At 42.4% G+C, this 5,520-nt stretch overlaps 1 long non-coding RNA gene across 2 annotated transcripts; it reads left to right on the top strand.

Annotated features, from left to right (window-relative positions):
* The first annotated feature begins 646 nt into the window (after positions 1 to 646).
* Positions 647 to 5,270, top strand: LOC311063712. Of its 2 annotated transcripts, none has more exons than XR_014602634.1 (7): positions 647 to 708; positions 1,932 to 2,028; positions 3,391 to 3,560; positions 3,646 to 3,770; positions 4,022 to 4,379; positions 4,579 to 4,738; positions 5,132 to 5,270. It is a non-coding gene; the product is annotated as an uncharacterized lncRNA (long non-coding RNA). The 2 variants fall into 2 exon arrangements; XR_014602635.1 differs by lacking the exon at positions 647 to 708 and adding an exon at positions 863 to 983.
* The last annotated feature ends 250 nt before the right edge of the window (positions 5,271 to 5,520 follow it).

A 5,520-nucleotide genomic window follows, 5' to 3' on the forward strand; every position in this document is an offset into this window, starting at 1 on the left:
CTATTTTGGGAGAATTGGGCGGATGTTTCCCTCATAATAGGAATGCTATTGTTTATGGGGGGAAAAAAACAATGCATAATGTTAGCTAGAATGCTAGTTTTTGTTATAAAAATGTACTTAAAGTATCAAAAGTAAAAGTACTCATTATGCAGAATGTCTCATTTCAAGTTTTGAAATGCAGAAAAACGTTTGAAAATAGCAGATCTACAAGCTCACAATGTTTTGCGATGCGACACATTGTGAGCTTGTAGATCTGCTTATTTCAAATGGCTGAAGTGGCTAATGTATGTTTTGTAATACTAATCAAAATCTACAAAGTAACTAAAGTTTTCAAATAATTGTAGTGGGGTAAAAGTAGAATATTTGACTCTGAGATGTAGTGGAGTAGAAGTAAAAGTACTTAAAATTGGAAGTATTTCTGTGAAGTGAAAGTACCTCAAAATTGTACTTAAGTACAGCACTTGAGTAAATGTACTTAGTTACTTTACACTGCCAAGGTTTTACACTGCTAAACATTGAAACACATACACAGTCTTGATGAATTCCATACAAGCTTTAAAAAAAAAAATGTTTTGTGTGTCTGTGTGTGTGTGTGTGTGTGTGTGTGTGTCTCTTTTTCTTTTGGGTAATTCTTCTCTCTTTGTCTAAGTAAATTGGAGATGAAGATGTCCAGTCCACAAATGACAAGCTGTATTCGTGTCTGGAGTTGTAAGTTCAAATCTCATATTCACTTTAAGATGTGCTTGTATTTTCTAACCATGTTAGGATCAGAGCGTTGATATCTTTGCCGTTCTCTTAATATGGCATTTCCTTCCTGTGACTTTTACCATATACTCAGGTTGCCATGGTTGAGACATAGGAGGCATTTCATTAGATGATTGTACCAGAAGAATGATGCAGTCCAACCTTTTGTATCCGTCATAATAAGAAGTTCCAAAACCTGCGTCTTTTTTATGTTGCATAATATTATGTTGCATAATATGGTAAATTTGAGTTTTTAATTGTTCCGCATTTCTACATTAAATGTTGAAGTTTTGCAAAACATTTGATGTACAATAGTAGAAGCATGCCACAGCATACAGCTGCTCTAACTGGTGGAAAGGGAGCGCAACATCATGCACCCACTTGTTACTTTTGACAAGGCTCATGAAGGCTCAAGGCTCATTTGTTATTCCACATTGAAAACAAGTTTGCCACCAGTAGCTTAGCTTTTACAAGGAGTGTTACAATCAGGGGTGCACATAACTGGTGCGCAGGTGCGCATGCGCACCCAAAATAAAAAATGCGCACCACATCAGACAACGCGAGGCGCTTTTGCGTACCAACAGCTGGGACAGGAATTTCCAAGCTTTTATTTTTTAGCAAAACTAAAAAATAAAAGCTTGGAGATGGAGGCTAGGAATTTACTTCCTGAAGCCATACTCACACAATCACTCTAAAGCACCCGTCGGCCCCATGTACAGCCATTACACGCAGGGGTAGAGGACGCATGCTGCACGTGATTGTATGAGTGTTGACTCGCGTTGCCTCGCTTCGCCTCGCATTGCCTCGCTGCGTGCACGCAGCCAGCAGTGGCTGTTAGAGGCACTCGTCACCGATGATGAACGCACCGTAATGGTGCAAAATATGCCGTGAACGTCCCAATCTGGCGGATAAAATCAGCGCAGCAGCACAGGGCACCAACCTGGAGGGCTTTACCTAACAGCGTGAGGAAAAAAAACGGCGAAGATCGGCGTAATTTAAAAGCAGAGCGTCCTTTTTTCCTCGCTATAAAGTTATGTGCACCCCTGGTTACAATGTATGTGCAAGTAGGCAATGATAGGCTTATGATAGCCTGTGCCATTCAAAGGTTTAACTTTGGCATCATATTGTTTTAACTTTGAAAAATTGCTTTAATGTCCCCTTCCCCTGTTTTTGTGTTCTTCCTGAAGAGACATACGCAGTGGCTCGTGAGAAGCTCCAGCTGGGAGAGACGTCATCGGACATAGCGACTGATGGTGATGATGCATCCCGAAGACGACACAGGAGGTAACTAAAAATAGCTGTTGTTAGGCAATGGTTCTAAAATGTTTTCTTGTCAAGGTGTGTATTTGACCACGGAACCCCATCTGAAAAGATTTTGTGCCAAGGACCCTATACAAGATTTGTGGTGTTATGTCAAGGTTTTTCTTTTTTTAAATAGCTGATGAATATAGGGCCCTCCCGGACCCCACTTTGAGAACCCCTGCATTAGACCACGGACCACCATACACCCTGAGAGTTACAGCTACATAAGGGTCCATTTGGTTCCTAACTAGCCTTCATTTATCTGGGGATTTATCTGAGGACCCCCTCAAGCAGGGGTCTTCAACGTTTTCAGACCAAGGACCCCCTGGCTGAGAGAGAGATGAAGCAGGGACCCCTTCTATATTGTATAGAATTGTGTTTCAGATAAACTTTTGCTGCTCTTTTTTCCCTCTACACACCTACTGTATATGTCTTTCCCAAAAATAGCCGATCTACAATCTCAAAACGCCTCGCGCTGCAAGGCGTTTTGAGCTTGTAGATCGGCTATTTTTGGCTAAAGTTCTCCTCAGAAAAGGGATACTAGGGTTCAAGTGGTTAAACATGTAGAACAACATGTAAAACAAAAACATTATCATATCACACAAAGATTTGTGGGACCCCCTGTAGTGACTCTGAGGACCCCCAAACGGTCCCAGACCCCCTGTTGAAGACCCCTGCCCTCAAGGACCCCTGAAACCTGGAATTTCCCCCTGTATCTAACCCATTATAATTATTTGACGCATTAGTCCCACCTCTGAGCCAGGAGGTGAAGATTAGATGCGAGTCCGGAGAAAGCAAGCAGGTTAGACTGACGACCACATTCCAATTCCTCACACTCCTGCTCGCTCGCTCCTCCATGTCATTTCATGCTATATTTCTCATATATGAGCTGTTTGACATGCAAGCCCTCACCATGCACAACAAACAGCATGATTGTATAAATTAAATATCAACTCATTATTTAATGTTCTGTTTCTGTAGCTTTGATCACTGGTATTCATGATATTGTTGTGAAACCTTGTATCTCTTTGTAACTTTTTGTTTTTTCGTAAATGAATGCCCTATTTCATTGTTACAAAAAAAATGAAAATAACCGATCTACAAGCTCACCACGTCTTGCATTGCGACATGTTGTGAGCATGTAGATCAGCAATTTTCAAATGGTTGACGTATGCATGGTTAAACTGATTTGTCCCTCTTGCCTGTACTTTTTTAATACATTTTGCAAGGAATGCTCTGGAACCCCCTCAAGGACCCATGGGGTCCCCGGACTCGATTTTGAGAACTACTGCTTAAAGTTACTTTTTTATGTTTGCTAAAATGTATGTTTTTAACTGAATGTAGGCCACCGCAAAAACAGAGGGAGGCGCTCACGAGTGAGGAGGAATCGGAAGCTTTCGATGATGACCTCCTACCACCTCCCCCCCCCCCCCCCAAAAGACACAGGAGCCGCAGTCCAAGTCCGATCAGCAGTCCAAGCAGCAGCCCCGGTGTATCTCCCTCTTCTCAGACAAGTATGTAAAGTATGGAATTAGATTTTATTCTTTTTTATAAAATATACAGAGAATTTAACATCTTGAAATGTTACATTATGTTTAGAAACCCCGAGTCCCAGAAGAACCCCCAGTCCCGTTGGAATCCCGAGTGTGGACACCCCAGTTGGAAGACCAAGAGCAAGCCGCCCAACTGCAAACCTGATCAGCCGCCCCACTGAACCCACAAACGTGAGCACCCCAATAAACTCCGATTACACCTAAGGCAGGCAGCCTCTGTGAATAGCTTTAAAACACAGCTGAAGACCTATTTCTTCACTCTGGCTTTTGGTTGATTTTTAAATGCTGTTATGCTTTTGCTTTCTTTTTTTGCTTTATCGTTAAATTAGTTTTACTTTACTGTAATTGTAAGCACCTTGAGCTGCATGTCATGTCATGAAAGGTGCTTTACAAATAAAGTTTATTATTATCAACTGTGACAGAGCCGCCCCACTGGGACCCAGATGAGCCACCGCACTGGAACCCCTAGTCAACCCACAGCCGGACCCCCAATAAGACGACCCACAGCTGGAACAGTCAACCCACAGCCGGACCCCCAATAAGACGACCCACAGCTGGAACCCCAATGAGCAGCCCAAGTCCAGCACCACGAGCACCAGGCATGGGAGAACAAATGTTCACCCAGCTCGTGAGACTCCTAGAGGAAGTAAAGAGCACTCAGAAGGTCCATGGCAGATGCTGAACATGCTGCCTGAAGGAGCTGTGTTCCCGCTGGACACGTAGGCAGATCTCGAGTCCATGAACTTAAAGCTGGGTGACCCTGACTTTAAGTCTGCAGTTGTAAGTTCAAATCTCTTATTCACTTCAAAATGTACTTGTATTTTCTAAATCTCTTATTCACTTCAAAATGTGCTTGTATTTTCTAATCACATTGGTAGTCTGTTAACCTGCCCTTTGAGTGCATGCACACAACGGGCATTGACATCTTAGCTGTTCACTTAATACAGAATTTCCTTCCTGTGACTTTTATCATACTCAGATTGCCATGGTTGCAGACATTGGGGGGACTTCCGTGGACCGTTGTGTCAGGAGGATGATGGGGTTCCTCCTGACCAATAAGCTGGCACTCGAGTATAACCTTTTCGGACGCAGTGGCAAGAAGGCGTTCCGAGGACTGGCACTTTTTGACGTTCTATATGGTAAATTAGATTTTGTGTTATTGCCATAACATATGGTGCCACCTGAACTTAGTTGTTCTACATGAAAACTAAATTGCCACCATAGCTCAAGACATTTAAAATTATTGTTCCATTTTCTTTTTCTGTTCAGCAAAGAATGCTCAATAATGCATCAGAACATCTTAGCCACCAGGTTCTATACATAATCCTGCATTTTTCCTGTAGCACTTGGCCGTGTGAATAGCTTGGAGTACAACTCTAATGAACTGTTCTCAGATTTGACTCGGTTGTTTTTAAAAAGCATACACATTTCTCAGCGATATGTGTATATAAAAGATGTCTGTCTTATATGGTTTCATAATGTAAAAATCAAGCCAGCATTACTAAGTTGGCTTCTTGTCATTTATCTTTAAGGGCAATAAAGAAGAACGCCGTCACGCAGGAAATAAACCAGAAGGAGGCAGAGTTGGCCGTGTCCAAATGGTTCACCGGAGCTCGAGACCGTGGTGGAAACCGGACCCTACGAGCTAGAAGATCCCTCGAAAACACAGGGAACACAGGGAACACAGGGAACACAGGAAAATCAGGAACAGGTCCAATAGGCCACACACACACACACACACACACACACACACACACACACACAGTTTGTGGTGTGTTTATCATTCAGGATTTGTTGGCTGAAATGGCCCTCTGCTGGAATAATTAACTACTTCATGAGAAGAACCCTCCTTTTGTTGTAGTTGAGTTAAGAGATATGGGTTCCTTATTAGTTTGTGTCCAGAACATTTAAGTTGTTACTT

Source organism: Gymnoscopelus microlampas (genome assembly GCF_963454915.1).
Source record: "Gymnoscopelus microlampas genome assembly, chromosome: 16".
NCBI lineage: Eukaryota > Metazoa > Chordata > Actinopteri > Myctophiformes > Myctophidae > Gymnoscopelus > Gymnoscopelus microlampas.